We start from the raw sequence: 21,588 nt of genomic DNA on the forward strand, positions 1-21,588 counted from the left end.
CACAAACTAGGAGCCCAATAAATGTCCTTTCCTAACTCTCTTCCTTTTATGTAAGTACTCTTTTAGGCCTATGCTTAAGAAAGCTAATCAGAATAAAGGGTAAATTATAATTCAAGGAAAATGAATTGTTTTTCTGTATGACCATTATTGACTAAAACAGAAATCAATCAGCAACACACTTTTGTAAATGATACATTGGATTCCCAAAACAGTAAAGGCAAAATTTCACACAAAAGTTCCTTTTACAGTAATATAATATAAGCTTTTATATAACAATGCAACAACCAAAATTTATAATTAAACATCACCACAGTAATCTCTATATATCTAATTTGATCTGAGAGAGTCTTGGGAAGTAGATTGGGAAGATTATTTTTAATTATCCAGATAAGAAAATAGAGAATCAAAGAGATTGCTTAACTGTTGCTGTTGGGAGATTATATGCATGTATTATTATGTGTTATTATACAGTATTTTTATAGGTATGTGATCTTGAATGCTATCACTTTTCCATATGTTATTGGACTCTTCCCTATCAGAAGGAAAGTTGGACAAAGCCAAGCCTCAGATTCCCTAACACACTAACTCACTCTCTCTATATATATTATGTGTGTAATATAGTAATTCTTTCTACTATAAACATCATCCTAATGAGCTATGTCTACATAAGGTTTTGGGAAGGTGGATATTAGGCAGAGTTGATATAAAACTTAATTGGAGTTTTGGTTGAAAGAAGTTTGAATTTTAAGAGGCTTCTTGAACCCATTCAAGATCCTCCATTTTTAATATAAGCACTTTCAGTTTATATGGCAGATAGAACAAATAGAGAGTGGTTACTTAAGCCAGATTTCTCCTGATCTGCCACTAGCTATTAAGAGCTAGCATAAATGACTTATCTGTCCCTCTAATGCCAGAGGAACTGATGGGCTAGATTTCCCAGACACAGTGGGAATGAGGTTTTTGCGATATCTTCAGAAAACGAATTTTCTAAGACTCGCATGGGAGGATGGGATGTGGATGGAGTTACATTTCTCAGTTTCCAATGTCCCACTTCCCCAAGCCAGTCCTGAAAGAGGGGCAGCTGGGAGTTCAGCAAGGCAGAAACGACGCCAGTGCCCAGAGCTTCCATTTCATCTTTATCCAGGTGTAATTCAGTATGTGAGCTAATTAAAGTCCCCCAGTGCATGTGTGGGGTCCAACATGGCTGCGAGCCATGTAGGCACAGGGGAGCACATCTCCCTGTCACAGGAGTCCCAAGAGGGAGAAAAGAGAGCAAGAACTTCTGTTGTTTGGAAGTTTATATACTTAGGTTTCATGCACTTGCAGTGGCCACGCCCATTTTGGCCACTGACTGGCTTTCAGGTGTGATTGACAGGTAGATAGGTAGGCCCCTTCCCATGTGACTCAGACCTTACTGGGCATGTGTCTAAACTTCCTCTGTCAAGTCCCTTCCCCCATCAATCAGGGGGGAGCAGACTTGGAGAGTGAATGGAATGTCTATGTTATTTGGTCTCCCCTTTCACTCCTTTCCTGTTAAGTAATAACCAGGTTATTACAATGGCATCACCTCCATAAATAAGGATATTAAAGGAGGTAATAACTATAAAATGAAACTATTAGACTAGATAATGTTTTCCTAGCTCTATGCTACTATTAAACATACGCACATCTAAACTTTTTGATTACAAGGACTTGTTACTTCAAATAGAGAAAGGTTTGATTATATTAAATTTCCAAGGAGCATTTGCAAATAATAGTTATTCTCTAGTGCACCACAAAACACTTTCCTAGTTAAAATTTGCTTTCCATTAGGTCCTTTCTTACTGAATACTTCTTTTTCTATCTGATGTGTCAGGAAAGTGAGAGAGTTAATCACAGTCATGCTTTGAGTGAGAAAATCAACCCCCAGCAGTATTTAAGAAGGTTTAGAAAATCTAGGATAATATGAATAGTTTCTAAGAAGCACTACTGAGCTTCTGAATGTTTTTAAGATCTATCCTCTTTGTTATTATCTAGTGTCTTCAGAATCTATAGAGAGAGAGGACCCATGGTGTTCTTAAAAGTACCATTGAGTGTTCAGCAATTGAAGAGAAAAAGTATTTCGAGATACAATTTCCAAAGGTTCTTTTCTTACCTTTCCTTATTTTCCTTAACTTTCTTAGGCACACATCTTTTTGTGAAATTTATTCAATGTGCTCCAAAGATCTTCAGTAATATTTTAATCAACTATTCAAATCATTTTAAATCTATGGGGCTTTGAGGAAAAATTATAAGTATTTTTATGGCTTTTCTATGATAAAAATCTTTCAGTTATAAGTTTGATTCAAATACAAATAGTAAAAAGTCACTTATTCATGGGCTTACAACATAAGTATATAGTCTACAGATGAGGAAGAGAACTAGTCATTGTACTATCTAATGTTCTCACCTTACATCAGGATTCATTCCATGTTCTGACACCACTAATTCATGAATTCTTTGAAGGTCAAGACATACATTAAGATACTTATGTTTTGACAGTATCATTTTAATTCAGAGTATTTCTCTTCCTAAACATTTTATAATTTTTTTAAAGAATAAATTATACATTTTTATTATTTGAGCTTGAATTAAGAGCCATTTTTTTTTTCTTAGAGTTATTTATGAGTGATTTAGTATGTAGTTGATAAATTAAAGAAGGTCTGGGAAGGGCAGGTGTGGGATGTAGTGAGTCAATGGCAAAAAAAATCGGGGGGGGGACATCTGTAATACTTTCAACAAGAAAGATAAATTTTAAAAAAACTAAAGACAATTAAAGCCTGAAAGAAAAAACTGCCCCAAACAACAAATGCATCAATAAAAGCATGCTTTCTTTCTTGAAGACATGTACATTATTTTCTCTGGGATTATTCCAATGAGCAGATCTCATTACTGGAATCAGTTCCCTCCAGAGTTTGCCATACTAAATAAAATTTCAATGCGATTATGAAAATTACAATTCAAATCAAATAACTTATGTGTCATACCTAAATGATGGACCAAATAACAAATAAGTCAGATCAGAAAAATGGCCACTGGTGGCTTTTCACAGTGAAATTATAAGAGACTAAGAAATTGGGAGGGGTAAGACAGTAATATCTGGCTCTTATATAAGGAGATTACACATTCTATCATTTAAAAAAATATAACCTTTTTACAGTGAGTAATGTAGAGAATTGAAATTACGTTTAAAAACTGAATTGTATGCACAAAAGCAAAACTTTGAGAGAGCCTAGTGTTTTTGTGGGACAATTGCTAGGTGCTGAGAGACGTTAACTCTCTGGTCAGTAAGATGTTGAAAAAAAATGTCAAAAAATTGCTCATTTATTTCATATCTTGCAATTTATTCAGATGGGCAAAGATTGCTTTTCTTTCTTTTTTTTTTACATGATAGGGAAATCTGATTCTTAAATTATCTTTCTTATATCCAGAACTATGTAAAGTTATTCATAACCTGCTCTGTCACCTCAAAACAGCATTTCACATATTCAGAGTTAATTTTCAAATTAAGGAACAATATTTGAAAGTTTTGGATCTTATAAATCTCAGATTTAAAATTTACCCATAACTATAGCACAAAGTGAAGGTAGAGTTCTTATGGAAAGTGAAGATGGACATGATATTCAGGGAAGTAAAGAAACATCTTTCTCTCATTGCTCCTCTGGAATAAGTATAATAAGTGAAATGTATGCATCATAATCTTAATTAATTATGTTTAATCATTCAAACTAAGATGTGACTTTACATTAAAGTTTTTTGAAAGCTAGAATTTTATTATGTAATATACTTTGTAGATATCCTAGAAAAATTACTTATGAATTTTTTTATATCACACACCTTTCTATTTATATATAGTTATCATTTTGTTAATTCACTACCACTACATTTTACATTAAAGTTTGTTTTAAATTTTAGAGAACTACATTTGCAAACTCGTCAAAACAGTCATGGCATTAAAAGTGATATAAAGTGGGTCAAAGTGGATTTCTATCTTTAAAAAATTAATTTGATATTCACATATTCAAATTTATAATGTTTATATCTAGGAAATCATTATAATGTTACCATTTTTATCATACAAATGATATAAAGAATGCATTTAACTTTGTTCAATAGAATCATATTTAGAAAAAGAATTATTACTATCAAATAATAGCTATATTAGAAAAGACATGTCATAGTAAAGTTGTGAGAAGATAGAGAAGAAGTGTACTGATGAGATGAGGCTATAAATTTTAAGCCTGCAGATGGTGTTTTATAATTCTAATTTAATGCCTATAAACCCTCCAAGCATACTGATTCTGTTTAAAAGTTTGTTCAAAATAAATAAGTTTTGTATCACATACAGAACATGTGAGGCATCTGATTGAATTTTATTTCTTTTTTCTTCTTTAGAATTTAAAAAAGATATGATGCTAGTCAAAAGATATGATGAAACCAACATAAACATTTTCTGCCACAAAGATGTAAGACAAGGATTACCTTGGCTGCTTATCTAAGAGGATTATAGGATAAGTGATTTCAGTTTACTCCAGCAAATTGAAATTGAGTTATAGAAGGCTCCACCTACTTAGTATGTTCATTTCTTATCTTAGCAAATAGAAAGGTGACTATTTCTGTAAGAGAATTTTGAAGCTCTTCTAATTTTATAGAAGTGCTAGTATAATTATTGTGTCATAAAAGTACTTACTGTTCTGTTAGAAATTCAGGGGTATTTTGGTCTCTGTTTTCTCTCTTCCAGATTCTTTTTTTTCTAAAAAGAAAACAATATGCACAGTGGTGAGGTGACTACCCATAGTTCAGAATCATTTCAAATTGTCATAAATATAATTGATACATTTTATGATTTAATATTTGTATTTAAAAATCTTGCAATGCTAACATCCAAATAACAACATAATATACGTATATGTACTAGTATATATAGCATTGGATAGATAGGGATTTTAAAGTTGTGTGAGTAGTTCATACACTGATTTTCTGGAAAATTAATTGTGCTTTTAATACTATAACTTTTCAGTTTGAAAACAGAAATAATACTAACCTAGTCAGACATTGTTAGAGAATATTACATTATCATATCCATTAAAGAAGAATTATACAACTTAATGCCTAGTGCTATATTGAATATCAATATGAATATTATAAATCAACCTTATACATATCATGTTACTTTTGAATTTTATATTTTCACTAAAGTTAGGAGCATGGCATATTTTAAGAGCCAAATCAGTGTCCACATATAACCTAATGCCACTTAGCATATAGATCAATCTGGATAGAGAGTAGATTATATATAAAATAAATCCATTAGGGGTAGGGAGAAAAATAATCTCACATTATTCAGAAAAAAGTACAACTTTCAGTTTATAGAGTAAGAAAACTAAGTCCTTCCCAAGAATTACTATCAGGAATCACTTTAATGTAACAAAGTCAAGAATTTCTGATTTGGTTTGACAGTTACCAACCCACAAATAAAAAAACGTCATAGTGCTAGAGACAAGTCCCCTTTTAAGTATGTTCTCATCATTTTTACTCTTCAAAAAGTTTAGGTAGAAAGAAAACCAAGAGAGAATGGAATATATAAGAATAGATTCATAATAGGCATGTTCCTCTGTTTTCAGAGTTCTTACAATGTTTATCTTCAACAAAACAACAACGCTTTCACGCCAGCGCTCTGGGGATGGGCTCACACAGGTAGGTACTCAGCAGAAAAGATCGGAACTGACAGCGATAGCTCCAAAGCTGCATTTATTGCGTCTGTTCAATGGGTAAGCCTCCGAACTCTGCTTTCATTTTAATTCCTGCTTGAAACGCAACTCCTTTCTATGAAAATCCATTAGAAAGGGCAATGTAAAAAGGTGCTTAGATTTGTCTGGCTGACTTTTAAAACATGACTTTGAGGCACAATTTTGGTAAGATTTCTATATATAGTTTCAGTCTACTGAACATATATATTTTTTTTCTTAAAACAAAAACTACAACAGAATTCTATAGATGAAGATATTATGGTAACAAAGTGACACAGAAGTTTTTACAAGAAATATGGGGGGAAACCCATTAGGGAAAACGAAGGCGTTCTAAAAAACTAAGAGAACACTTGACATTCTATATATTGCAAATTGTTACTTAGCAAGGGGCAGGCTTCCCTAAGGGCTGCGGTGAAAAGATTAAACAGTTTTTGTTGTTGTTGTTTTTGACTTATTAGCCATCTGCAGGGATTTGATTTCATGTTGGTTTTGCAGGCATATCTACCCCAAGGATGAATGAGCAGGCCTATTCTGTAAGGGGACAGACAATGATTTTATTTTTAAACTATGTGCTGAATATAGATGTGCCTAGTATTTTTCTGGTAGCTAATTTCTCTTTCATGTATAAACAACTCTCTTTATTTTAGAGAAAAAAGGGGAAAATAGTGCAGTATGATTTCACACTTTCCCTCCTCTATCTGGCTTTTCAGTAATGTAATGGATATCAGTAGGTGCTGGTATTGAGACTTTATACTTTTATGTGTTTGTACAATTCTTGTGTTTTAAAATTTATTTTTATTGATTTCAGAGAGGAAGGGAGAGGGAGATAAAAGTATCAATGATGAGAGAGAATCACTGATCGGTCGCCTCCTGCACGCCCCCTACTGGGGATGGAGCCTGCAAGCCGGGCATGTGTTCTGACTGGGAATCTAACCATAACCTCCTGGGTCATAGGTTGATCCTCAACCACTGAGCCCCAATAGTTGTGCAGTAAAATGCTTAAAACAAAAACAAACAAACAAACAAACAAACAAACATGAATCTGTTTAGGTAGGTTTATATATTTTTCACAAAACATTCTATACATTCATAGTCGATAAAGCTGATGACTCTGTCATGGTATTTTTTTCCAGTTTTAGAAGAAGGCCTGACATGGGGGAAGAAAGACAATTAGCTGAGAAATCAAACTGCTAAAATCATAATTCTATTTACGGAATAAGCAAAGCACTGCATGCTTTAGGCATTTTAAATACTACAAATCTTTGATTTTTTTCTTTTCATTTTTTGGGGGAGGAACTATTTGCATTCATTTTAATGTTCGGCATTTAAAAAGGCACAGCTGTGCTTTTAAAAAAAGAGGACTTTCTTTCAAGAATGACAAATAACTAATATTTACATCCAAACTTTGTTTTAAATATCCCAAAGATTTCATTTTGGTGAAAATATATTGATTTTGAGTTTTTGCCAAATATCCCACTGAGGTGGATATTTATTTAGGGTTGGATTTGAAGCGTGTACTGTGAATTATTGCAACATGGCCCCTTGTAAACCTGCAAGCCCCAGGAGACTGAAATGACAACAGAATCCTTCTTCTAAGTTTTAAATTTCAAAACTGCAAAGTGTTGATAAACTCCGGTTTTCTCTTTCTGAGATTCCTCCCTATTGAAATGCCTAAACTGTGGTGAGAACATAGTTACAGAGTTGATGTGCCATTCCCTCAGCACAGAGAGCACTAATCCTAAGGGATTTTTTTTAGACATCTTTTGGCTTAAATTCTTAATCTTGGAATAGCAGTCAGCAAGCAGAGGTTACTTTAAAAAGAGACACTATCTAGGCCATTAATGACTGAATGTAAGCTTTTAAACAAACAGAAAAGTGCATTGCAGGACAACTAAATCCATCGCATGATTCTTGATTAGATCCTGGACCATTAGGAAAAAACAATTAGCTATTAATAAGAGTATTGAGACAGTAGATGAAATGTGAATATGGACTGTGAATTATATAATGGTATTATATCCATGGTAATTTGTCTGTGTTTGACAACTCTTCTGTATAATGTAAGAGAATGTCCTGCTCTTAGGGAATATACTAAAATATATTCTAAAGTATTTAGGATAAGGCACACTATGTCTCCAACATATTCTCAAATGGTTCGGAAAAATATATGAATTGTGTATATATACACACAGGTTTTATATATATATATATATATATATATACATATATATATATATATATACACACACACACACATATATATATGTAAAAGCCTAAGCGATTGTTACGACTGGTCGACCGAATGGTCACTATGACACGCACTGACCACCATGAGGCAGACGCTCAGACGCTCAATGCAGGAACTTCCCCCTGGTGGTCAGTGCGTTCCCACAGCCAACCTCCCGTGGCCTGCCAACCTTTCGAGGTCTTCCCCCGCCCTGGCCAGCCGGATCAGCCCCAATCGCCCGCCAGGCCAAGGGACCCCACCCATGCACGAATTCGTGCACCGGGCCTATAGTGTGCCTGTGTGCCTGTGTGTGTGTGTGTGTGTGTATATTATGAGAGAGACAGAGAAAATGATATGATATAGGACAAAATGTAAACAATTGGTTAATCTAGGTAAAGGGCATAGGAAAACTGCTTATATTAATTTGCTACTTTTTATGAGAGTTTAAAACAGCAAAACAAACATTACCAAAAAAGAGACCATAAAACTATTTTTTAAATTAAAAATGACCTGCCATTTTTCAGTATCTCTACAAAACATTACACTGAACTGTGGCTATTTTTATTTTGTTCATTAAGCACCAGATTGTTTCATTCTGTCTATAACTATAAAAGATACTGACATTTATCTGGGTGACTGTTGGAGAGTATTAGGCACTAAAGGAAAATAATTCATCAAGTAATAGAGCAAACAAACAAATGTTCCATAAGTTAATGCAATTACTGCAGGGACCTGTGATGTTGCTGGTAAGAAGGCAATAATACGGAATATGGACTCCCCTTGTTAAGAAGGTAGAAGGCCAAAAGATTGTGCCTCATAATTAGGGCAAAGACATTTTTCTATATTTTCTCTTTTGTGTATAACCATTGACAGCCATTTAGGAGGCTTAAGTCTACAAGCCTGTCCTTGTTATGCTAGAAGCAAATATTTACCAACCAAGATTGAAAAAAGGGGGGCAGGATAAAGGGTCTGCTCATTTTTCTGTTGTGACACTTTATTATCCAAGTCAAAACATACAGAAACATTTGTTGGCAGTCAGAATTACAATAATCACATACTGGGTTCAACCATGTTTAACATTTTCATTATACTCAAAATAATTATTTTAGAATTGGGCAGCGGATATTGAGGCAGAATGACACTAAGCCAAGAGAGCCAGTTTGTATCTTGAAAAGGACGATGGGACTTAAATGAGAAGCTTGGGGAAGTGAATTGGGACTGAGTGACGATAAGGACACTATCAAAGCATGAAAAAGTAAAATTCTGTTTTAAAATACAAAGGTATAACAGAAAGTCCCAGCTAAGGGAGAAGAATCCTGCAGAAGCACGGGTGACAGGAGCAGAATTATGTCTATAGGGGCCTCTCTAGCCTCCAGCCCCTAGAATAGCACCTGCCATATAAATGAATATTGAATGAATACTATTATCTATCGGCAAAAGTAAAATTTAGTGTCATATCATGCTAGTCAGCCTGTGACTTTAGGCAAATCATTTAATCTATTTTGACCTCAATTTTGTCAGCTGTGAAATGAGAGAGTGGAAACAGGTGATTCGCTAAGGTGCCTTCCAGCTCTGAGTATGTCTGTAATGGGTTCTGTTTATTAAAATGGGCAACTGTGAACATTTTTATAGAAGAGAATAGCCTGATATGGGTTTTAAATGAAGAGAAATGGGAGAGAAATAGAAAAGATGAATACAAGAGGAATGCATTGATTCAAGTGATGGGATATAAATCCCACTGGAAGGACTTTAACATAAATGAGAGAACACAAAAGCGATTTATGGTTTTGGTATGTATAAAGTGACAATTGCGTGTAGTACTGAGGCAGGCATTCCGGTATAGAAATCTTTATCTGTGCTTTTTATTACTACCAAAGTGACTCTACACACTCCCTGCTTCCACATCTAGCGTCCTCAGGTGAACAGTAGTGAGGATGACTCAAAAGAAACCATCAAATGGCAAGGAGTTTATGTAAATGGTCTTTTAATGCAAGCCATAGAATGGGCACGGCCCAGCTTAGAGAAGAGAAAGCTGAGGCACTCATAGGATCCATATGTAGTTCCATGAGCTGAATTCATGGAACATAACTCAGTACCCACGAGGCACGATTGCTGACCTCTCCATGAAGCCTATAATAATCAGCACTGGCTTCCTCCTGTGTTTTGTCTCCTACCTGCTTGTGGAGCACTTACGTTCTATAACACACAACTTAGCCCTCACTTGACATGATCTCATTATTTTCCCCACACACATCTATGCTGATTTTATATTAAAAACGAGAGGAGGTTGTGCTCTATAATTTGTATTTCCCTACGATAGGCAGTGCTTAAAATGAATAAATGCTCAACAATGCTCATCCCTCCATGGAGGTGAACAGGATATACTTTGGGCTCAGAAAATGATCCCGAATGCTGATTGTCAGCTTCCCAAAGTGACTTCCTGGCCATCAAGCATAGTTGATGACCTTGGGACTCCTGTGAAGCTCCTAATTTTCTTTCATCTTATCATCCTATTGCCTGAGGCATATACTTTTTTTTTTTTTTTTGAAACTAGAAAGTTCTAGTCAAGTATCCTTAAAGGTACCCGAAACGAAACTCTAACTTGAAGTAACTTTGCCATTTCAGTCTGGTTCATTGCACAGATGAGGAGGGACCACTTTTTCCAGCTTTGTCAGAACAGAGCACCATGTTTTTTATAATTCTGTGTTCAAATCAAGACTGCTTGTGGCAATATCCCTGTAAGAAAGTTGGAGGGAAAGTGATGGCAAAATTAGTGTCTCCGTGGGTGGCAAGGGGTTAAAAGGGAGGCCTGCACAAGGGAGAGAGAAAACAAGAGGACTGGACTATTTTCAAAGGGTGTTGATTTCTATAGAGATTCTAGTACTGCAACAATTAGACTGTGAAGAATATTTAGGTAAAATAGATGCATGCATAATTTCTGGCGTTATAAAAAGGAGAAGCCAAAAAAACACCTTTAAAAGGGCTCCACGGGACCTAGCCAGTTTGGCTCAGTGGATAAAGTGTTGGCTTGTGGATCAACAGGTCCCAGGTTTGATTCTGGTCAAGGGCATGTACCTCAGTTGCAGGCTCCTCCCAGGCCTGGATGGGGCTCATGCAGAAGGCAACCAATCAATGTATTTTGGCCCATTGATGTGTTTCTCTCTGTCTTTCCCTCTCTCTTCCACTCTCTAAAAATCAATGGAAAAATATCCTAGGGTGAGGATTAAAAAAATAAATAAAAGGCAACATGGTAGCTGTAAAAATGGCACATTTCCTAACAGGACAGAGGTTGTTGGTAAAATGACAAGAATAGAAATAAGTTGACTCGGCCTTCCCAGTCATTGGGGAGAGCTGGGCAGCAATCCTATATACAGATTTACAGTTGAAGGAGAGAAAAGGATTTATGTAAGCCTTGTTTTGCTGCAAATTCAAGCTCTGCAAAGTGTCTTTGAAGAAATAAGTAGGATGTTGGGATGTGACAGGAGATCTTTATAGTTCTGTGCTGACTGGTGCAACTTTAATGCTTTACTATACTACAAGTTTAGTTTAGCACTATGAGAAGGTATTAACCTGGAAGTTCAGGGCAGACACAACTAAACTATAGCCAAGAAATGGTCTTCTGTTTCCTCTATTTAACATCTATTTGGGGAACAATGTCAAGATAAACTAAAAAAATTTATGTTACACTTATTTCTCATGTTACACGTATTCTCCAGACATCATCTCTGTCTTTCTTACTGGTAAATAAAAGGAGTGTACAAATATAAGCGTCAATACAGATTGGTTCAAAGGTGTCCAGGATCTTGACCTTCACATGAAAACTGCCCTCTCCCAAGATTCACTCTGGGAGGTTAAATGCCTAATTTTTTGAGAAGCAACATGACTAAAAAAATAATTTAAACTGTTATTTAATAAGCTGAATTCAGCAGATTGGATATATTTATCTCATTCAACTTCATGGAACATGGTGAAGTAGGTGTCAAATCTCTGTTTACATTTGAATAGACTCAGTTCTCAAGTTCTTAAGTGTTGGTAAGTGGTGGAACCAGGATCTCTAGACTCAGCTCTTCTGAATTTGAATCCAGTTTTTCCCTTGCAACAAAGTCTCTGTAGTAATTGAACTGACTTTAATAAGACAGAAAACCTATATTTTCTAGACATTCTTTCACTACTTATTAGATGTGCATCACCTGAATCAATAGAAATAAGTTTTCTGCATGTTAATTGCTTTATCTGCAAAGGGGGGTAACAATACTAACCTAAGGGAAAAGACTGGGTTAACTGATTTATTGAGGTATCTTTGATTTCTAAATGTAATTTACACATCTAATCTTAGAGGAACAAAAAGCCTTAAAATAAAAGTCTTTTCAAGGAATGTTCAACATGCAACCATTGAGAAATTAATCAGTACTTCTGGAACTTTTATAGGAATATCGTTATACTAAGCAAAGATTCCCAGACCAATACAATAGTTTCATCTACATAGGTGAATTTAACATTCTGGGATTATCTTCAGGTTATATTTATAAGAAGCATAAAACATTCGTCATGATATTTTAACTTCAAACATCTACATAGTTCATATAGAAATTATATTAAGCAGAAAATAAAACTGTATAGCCGTAGAAGTCTAGTGATGCATTTTCTCTTAATTAGAGTCAACAAAATCTGAGCAAATATCTAAGTTAAGATATTCATATCAGGGGGATGGCTAAAATATGTTAATGGGATGACTTGAAAACAGGACAGTCTGTGTTAACTCAAACAGCCACACTCTTAACTCTTTAAATAGATAGCACTTTTTTAATTATAAAAGCTCTTTGAGTCAAACAAACAAACAACTTTACTTTGGAGAAAACACATTTTAAAAGCTAGTTCTTAGATGCTGATGTGTGGGAGTTGGAAATGGTAAGAATTTCAAAGAATAGAATGTGATTTCCATTCTGAAAGAGATTACATATGAAGTCATAGTTTCAAAACGCTAGACTCAAGATTCCCCTAACAATGAATGTAAACAAATCTATAAATAGAAAAGACCACAGGGGAAAGGATACAAAAAGATGCTTGCCATAAGTAAGGAACATCCACCTAATTCTGATAAAATAATATATTTTTTAAATGACCATAAATGGAATCTTATAAAAATCTAAATTACATGGTTTATTCAAAGAATTCATAGATGTTTTAAAACCCTTCATAGTCCCTGGCTGGTGTGGCTCAGTTGGTTGGGCCTTGTCTTGTGCATTGAAGGGTTGCCTGTTGGATTCTGGGTGAGGGCACATGCCAGGGGTACAGGCTCTATCCTTGGTGGGGTTTGTGTAGGAGGCAGCCGATTGATGTTTCTCCTTCTCCCTCTCCTTTCCCCTCGCTTTAAAAATCAGTAAACCATTCTTTAAAATAACCCAACAAAACTTAAATGTATTTGAGAGACATGGTGAATATCCATCAAATTATATGGGGAATGTATAGTTGTGACACTAAATTTTTCAGTAGAGAAAGTAGTTGAGTGCTCTAGCATTAGAAATTTAGGGGAGATTTCAATAAAATTTCACTTAAAAATTTGACGCCATTTTACTTGTGTTTGAAAAAGATTCTCAGTTCACCCATGAAATGATACAATGAACAGAAAAACAGCAGCTCAAGTGAGGCAATAACATGGGTGAGCTGTTTTCTCAGCTTCTATTCTTTGATCCTCTAGGTGTCTAATGTGAATGGCAGCTAATTTTCACTGACAAAAAGAATATAATCAAGATGAATTGCTTAAGACTAATTCCTTAGAACAGACAGATTTCCTTGGATGTAGGACTCTAGGCAGGGGGTATAAGGGCCTGAGGATTGGCCCTCTGACAGAAAACTCAACTGAAGAGGCCAAGCTTCAATTTGAAATTAAAAATTCTTTGGTAATTACATATTAAGGCAAGTTAATTTTTACTGTCTCTTAATGGTGTCATGGAGTATTTGCCATAGAATCCACTAGCATTGTAATTTCCTCTTTAGATATAGTTTAAGGTCATATCATTTTTGAAAAGGAACTGATTTTATTATAGTCGCTTCCATGTCCTTGGTATAGGGAAACATTAGAAAACAGTCATAATAATTCACTTTACAGACTTTAATGGAGACTATGTGATATCTACCATGTGGATTTTTACTTTTACTAACAATCATAACATGGACTATATAGTCAACATAATGAAAAAAATGTAAATGTTAATTATGTTAAGAAGAGTGAACTTGATGGCAGAGGCTGATGGGAAGCGCAGACCATTTTCTAGTTGACTACAATCACAGTCTTATTGTCAATACATTAGAGGTGGCCCCAGGAGAAGCCACAGTTCCATCTCTCTAATAGGCAAATCTCACAAATGTTTTTAAGTTTCTATAGTGCTATTCTTCAAGCTATGTGGAAAAAAGAAGTAGGAGAAAAGGTCCCTGTCCATAAAATGCCAATTCATACCTTTATCACAACATTTAGTACATTATGATAAACTCTGTTTTTGTTGTTTAACCCCATGATAATGAAAGCTCTGGCGGTACAGTTGAATCAGGGAGCTACAATTACTCATAGACAGACTTAATGGTAGCCAGCTATGCTTTTTGTTTTTATATGCACATGAAAAAGTTGATTTCTATAAGGTGCTTAGTTATTACATAGACATGAAAATAAATTCCAATTATCTCCTATGTAATTTATTTAGATTAATCTATTTTTATAAAGCTTACATAATTAAATAAATATTGTGATCCTCGATGGAATGGAAAGGGTATAGGACATACTTGCTATGTGTGGGTATAGATTCTAGTATTTCCCTTGAGTCGGAATTCCAATTGCAGAATATTGTTCTTATTATATACTATCCCACTTTTTTCTTTTTCAAGGTAGATAACTGCTACCCATTATACCGTTGTCTCTTGCCCATTATGCACTCATTCACTCTGAGGGCCTAAGAGAAAGAGCTAGGGTTAATTGTATGATGTATTTAACATGAAAGTTACATGACAGGGAACCAACAAGGATTGTCACCTTAACAGGGAGTAAGAGCTAACTGACTTGGTTAATTAGGGATATTCAAGCCAAAAATATAAAATTCTCCTGAGTGTTCTGATAAGCTATAACAGATTACCCAGGATCTTAAGAAGTTGTTTCTATGTCACATTGCCTTCATGTTTCTTTATTAAAAAGAAGCAAGTGCCAAGAAAATAAGTTAACATAAAGACCCAAACCACACACTGAGCACAGAGGATCAATGTAGCAAAGCAGTATGGGTAGTTTTCTTTTGATTAGTAATGTCTTACTTAACTTTGTGCTACAAGATATTGTAAGGCACATTTTTTAAAGTATATTAAGTGTATAACATTTTTGTTTCTTTCTGTTAGTGTTTTTAATACTAAAATTCATGACACATTGAAGAGAAAGACATTGCCTGATTTGAAATCACAAAATTTCCCATAGTTTCTTCTATATGGTACTGACAACCTAGATCCAAGAGGAAAAAATAAAAGTATAGATAGTGAAGCAAGCCTGACACAAAAACTAAACACAATAGCACTTAAATGTATTAGAATTTATACTATACAGTGGTTAGAAACATTGTAACATTCTATTAAGGTTACTGTTTTACACATGGCTGACTAAAGAAGAGCATTATTTTGATAATACAGTTGGCTCTAAATTATTATTACTTGTGAAATGTTACCTTAGGACTTCTTAAAGAAATGTCTATTATAGCTATTATTAATTAACCAAGTTGTAATTACCATATAATCTTCAATGTTTACACAGCACAACTACATAAATAAAATTTCATTCAAGGTTCATTAACTAGAGAATAGGACTACATGCATAGAAAATATTTAATTTCACTAATTTTACAAGTATACTAAATTAATCATCAAGTTGCATATGCTTCCAAATCTGGATGGTAGGACAAGGGAGTGCACATTTGTTTTCATGTTCTATTTTATTTACCTTTTCTGTTGCTCAGTTTTGAGAAGCATTAAAAAGTATATTTGCTCCAACCCCACAACTTTCCAGAACCAACATTAGTCACTTTTTTTTCTGGCTTATCCAATGTAATGTACTAGCACAGTGTGTAGATTAAAAAAGAAAAGAAACGAAAACACAATTTGTACTGTCGATGCTGATGTATGGAGTAATTTTCTCAGACTCTTTCAATGCAATCTGCAAATGCATTAACAAAGGCTATAAAACAAAACCAATCTGCACTACCCATAACACACAAGGGCGAGATATTGAAAGTGTGAAAGCATAATTGATATCTGCATTAGTAGAAATTACCTAGAAACGAGAAAGTATCCTACTCCCATGTAGGACTTCAAAAGCCACATATATCTTGTGCAGCTTCCTGAATAAGAAAGTAGTGTTCCAACCACTGAATAGAGAAAAAGGAGATATTTGTGTGACTATTGTTAATATAAAAAGAGTCCTCTCTTAACACTCTTTGAAAAATCTATTACTGTTATTATTTTCATGCTGAATGACAGGAACCCCTACATACATTTTCTATTTCCATTTCAACTACTCTTTTGCTCTCAAGACAAGGTCAGCTTTAAAGTGTAGTTTTTACTTAAGGAAAAGCATAGAGTCTTCTTTCAACTACACAATCGTCATGCTGATATATTTCATTGCTTCCCAATACCACATTCAGGAAAACGAGCACATTTCTGACCAAAAATAAGACTGCATCATTAATCATTTCTCAATAACACCTAAATATCTAATACTGCATTATAATTCTTTTTTGGGGGGTGTCATTAATATAGGATCATAATCTAACAAAGATGTAGTGAGTGACTATTATGTGCCACTCCTATGGATACAAAGGCTTACACTGTACACGTGGACTTTACTCTCATGGAGCTTAGAATCTCCTAAATAAACTTGTATCCTCTAACTTTCTCCCTGAATAGCAATCAGCTCTGTCCATATTAGTTTAATTCTGTGTATTTGAATTTTGAACCTCTAAAGCAGTGGTTCTAAACCTGTGGGTCGCGACACCTTTGGTGGTCGAACGACCCTTTCACAGGGGTCGCCTAAGACCATCCTGAATATCATATATTTACATTACGATTCATAACAGTAGCAACATTACAGTTATGAAGTAGCAACATCTCATCTTATGGATTTGGTCATATTTAATATGCCTCTTTTGTTCTTTTATTCTGATGAAATATGGAGATCTCTATCAATTCATACTATGACTGCACAAAGAAATGGGCAAGATCAAATGCCTCAGATTGTACATACCCATCCTCAGACAGGCAACTGACCATTAAATTTCAGCCAAGGATTGATGTGAATTGCATTGCCAACCCGATCTCAATTTATTTAAAGCAATTTCAAAATAATTGATGTGATGCTATACCCTTAAATTAATTGCTGCAAATAGAATCTATCTTAATATAGCTTATTATTTATGCTTTTAAATAACTTATTTTTATTGTCCAAGTTAAATAACATATTATGTTGTAGTTTGACTACTTCTGAGAAAAAAGAAATTCATTTGTGCAGACACGTGGTGTGATGTTATTCAATCACTAGAGGCCCAGTGCATGAAATTCTTGCACTGGCAGGGGAGGGGAGTCCCCCCAGCCCGACCTGTGACCTCTCACAGTCTGGGAGCCCTCGGGAGATGTCTGACTGATTGCTTAGGTCCTTGTGGGGAGCGGGCCTAGGCCAGCAGTCGGACATCCTTAGCAGTGCTGCGGAAGCAGGAGAGGCTCCCACCACTGCTGCTGTGCTTGCCAGTCATGAGCCCAGCTTCTGGCTGAGTGACACTCCCCCTTGGGAGCACACTGACCACCAGGGGGCAGCTCCTGTATTGAGCGTCTGCCCCCTGGTGGTGTGTGTTACAGCGACCAGTCGTTCTGCTGTTCAGTTGATTTGCATATTAGCCTTTTATTATATAGGATAAGTTGGCTTCAAGTGAGTGTGATTGTCATTTGCCTAAATTTTGTGGTTTTCAACTTGCCTCTGTATTCATTCAACAGAGGCTTGACATATCTGTATACGTATCTGTATTTATATGTACATCTGTATCTACTTATCATCTGTCTATAGTTTCATTTTACTTAAAAATGATTCGAGCACCTCCAATAGGACAGGCACTGTTAAGAGAGGTGAATATCACCCACAAGGACCTTACCTCACAGAATCGATAGGAAAGCAGAGCAAGCCCTGACTGGTTTGGCTTAGTGGATAGAGCATCGGCCTGCAGACTGAATGGTCCTGGGTTCGATTCCAGTCAAGGGCATGTACCTTGGTTGTGGGCACATCCCCAGTAGGGGGTGTGCAGGAGGCAGCTGATCGATGTTTCTCTCTCATCGATGTTTCTAACTCTCTATCCCTCTCCCTTCCTCTCTGTAAAAAATCAATAAAATATATTAAAAAAAAAAGAAAGCAGAGCAATATGGCTAAGAAGAAAAATATGGACAGGTAAGGCTTAAAAGAATTAAGCCAGATGCTGGCATGGGAGGCTCTTTTAGGCAGGGTGGTCAGGAAAGGCCACTCTAGAAAGATATTTGAGTAGAGATCAGAGAAATTGAGGAAGACAGCTGCATGAGTTTTCCGGTAAGAACCTTCCAGGTGAAGGGAACTGGGAGCGTGATGGCCCTAGGCAGGGGAACTTGGTTTTGCTTAAGAAATAGCAAAAAGGCAAGAACATAAGAGTAAGAAATTACTTGTGACTAATTTCAAGAGGTCTATAAAAACGTGTGAAAGGAACACAGTATTTAAAGCTGTGTGGATTTTTAAACAGCCTTAAATGTATTCTAATAGCTAAAAACAAATAAACAAGCCAATAAACAACCTACTCAATAAAATAAAACATAGTACTTTATTTAATATACCTTTTTGTTTTTCCTAATTGCAGATGGTATTTTCTTTTTAGGAAAGAACACGTTAAATGGATGAGAATGGGCAATTATTTTTCAGTGACTAATATAAAAATACATTAAACACCTACAGAATATAATTACTTATTTGAGTCTTCACTTGCTTATTTCCATAACCAGCAACTAAAGTCTCTTTGATCAGGAAACAATAATAACACTGTGTACTTGGAATATATTTATGAAACAGTTATAATTCTCACCCTCAATGGGTTAATAACTTGCTTCTTTTCTTGAAACTATTCAAACAGAAGCATAAACTGCTGTAGCCAATATGTTAACTGAGAATTGGAAAAGGAAACAGAATAAAACATTTGAATAGTAATATTTCCTTAACAAATTATGAGACACTAAAATAAATGATGCATAAAATTAACCAATCAAGCTTTAAAATATAATTCTTCACTATAATATGCTAAATGCATTTATATTTCAAGGGTCTTTTTAAATATCTATTTTCAGTATCTCATGTCTAGCACTGAGGGAAAGATTGATTTTGAAATATTTATACACTCATATCCTATATAATAAAAGTGTAATACGCTAAGTGTCTGACTGATCAGTTGACTATTTGGTCAACTGCTTGACCAGTTTCTATGACGCACACTGACATCCAGGGGGCAGACGCTCTGATCAGTAGGTTAGCTTGCAGCTGGGGTCCAGCCAATCAGGCCTGGGCAAGAGGGCCGGACATGCCCTGGAGCCCTCCCACTGGCTGGCTAACCTCCTGCTGGTCCCTCCCCAGCCAGCCAGCCCCCATTGGCCCTGATTAGGACTGGGCGAGATGCCCTGATTGGCCCAATCACTGGCCAGGCCGAGGGACCCCACCCATGCACAAATCCATGCACCGGGCCTCTAGTATACATAAGCTACTTCTCCTTAGCAAAATCAAAATAAAATTCACAGCATCTATGTGTGCATCAATATTATGAACCTTTTCAAAGGTGACATACAAATATAGTATGTGGTACTAAAAAAATTAAGCTCTAGAGTCAGGCAGTCTTTACCACTTTCTACCTTTGAAGAGCTATCACACACATGTAAACATATATATGTATACATTGCATACAACAAAAAATACAAGTCTAGATAGACATGTATGTAATATATATCTATGTGTGTATATACATATATTATGTATTTTTATGTGTGTATAGTATGCACATTCATATTTATGATTAAGAAATCAAGAATCAAATCACACTTTTGTTCTACAATGTAAAATAATAGCTACATCTCTGACACAAAGCATACTTCTGATTTGTCTCTCTGGATTTGTGAGTCTAGAATGACATTCCCTAAGCAAGTTATTAAACTTAGTTTCTGGTGATTTTAAAAAATGGTTATTAGAAACTCCATGGTTCAATGTAATTTAAGCATCATTTCCAGGCTGTCCAGTGCTTTTATAAAGTATAACCAAGCAAATCCTATACAATAAAGATGTAATATGTAAATTGACCATCACACCCTCACACAAGATAGCTGCCCCCATGTGGGCACAAAATGGCCGCCACAAGATGGCTGGCAGGGGAGAGAAGTTGGGGGCAATCAGGCCTGCAGGGGAGGGCAGTTAGGGGCAACCGGGCTGTCAGGGCAGGGCACTTGGAGGGACCATGCCGGCAGGGGCGGGAAGTTGGGGACAACCAGGTTGGCAGAGGAGGGCCATTGGGGGTGACCAGGCAGGCAGGGGAGTAGTTAGGCATCGATCAGGCTGGCAGGGGAGTGGTTAAGGGGTGATCAGGCTGGCAGGCAGGTGAGCAGTTGGGAGTCAGCAATCCCAGATAGTGAGAGGGATGTCTGACTGCCAGTTTAGACTCGATCCCTAAACTGGCAGTCAGACATCTCCTGAGGGGTCCCAGATTGGAGAGGGTGCAGGCTGGGCTGAGGGACACCCCCCCCCCCCCCCCCAGTGTACGAATTTCATGCACCAGGCCACTAGTATAATTATATTTTGGCTAAGAGCTTTTTAAAGTCAACTTAGAGGATATGGAACCATGCTGATGAGGCTCAGGATTCACACTGAAGTAAAAGTAATGATGGTTCAGATCTTTCTATATTTTGCCTCCAAAAGAAAATTATTCAGATTCAGGCTTGAGTGTTTAATACATGTATGATGTCAAAATACTTGTACATAAATCAAAGTTACTTAAGTGGTAAAACCGTACATAGAACTTTAGCTAGAAAAATTAATAGTCACATTTGATATTCATTGTAATTAATGTATACACATGTGGGCTTTAGCTTCTGAATGTGTGAATTCTAGCCTAGGAAATATTTAATAAGCATATTTTAAAGAAGTGTGTTCTGCTTTGCAACTAACTATAAAAAGGTCACACTAAATGCAGGATTAAGTACCAGAATCATGGAGCTGTAAAAAATAAAATGTGTAGCTAACAAGAAGGACTTTAAAAAGACAATACATCATTACAGGGAACAAAGCTGGATAAATTCTCCTTTACCTTCATTCTCTGATACAAATCCTTCCTTTCATTTCACAGCATGAAACTATAGCATGTGACATAACAAAGCATCATTGCAATGTCCCCCTTGCAAAGATCATAGTCATGTTCAACAAAGGACAACAGAATGTACCCTAGAAAATAACTTCCAGGAGAGCAGGGATCTTGCCCATTTTAGTCAAATACTACTGTTCTCCTAGCACCTAGAAGCATAATAGTACAT

General features: G+C 35.8%; 1 protein-coding gene across 2 annotated transcripts in view; it reads right to left on the reverse strand.

Annotated features, from left to right (window-relative positions):
* Positions 1 to 21,588, reverse strand: part of SYT1 (synaptotagmin 1) — a 547,526-nt gene that overhangs the window by 363,426 nt on the left and 162,512 nt on the right. For both annotated transcript variants that reach the window (XM_070409672.1, XM_070409671.1), the window contains exon 3: positions 4,709 to 4,771. The gene's annotated coding sequence lies outside the window, so the exon portion shown is untranslated. The remainder of the gene's footprint in view (positions 1 to 4,708; positions 4,772 to 21,588) is intronic.

This window comes from Myotis yumanensis, unplaced genomic scaffold, assembly GCF_028538775.1.
Source record: "Myotis yumanensis isolate MYYU_CA2020_CCGP unplaced genomic scaffold, mMyoYum1.0.hap1 SCAF_3, whole genome shotgun sequence".
Classification (NCBI taxonomy): domain Eukaryota; kingdom Metazoa; phylum Chordata; class Mammalia; order Chiroptera; family Vespertilionidae; genus Myotis; species Myotis yumanensis.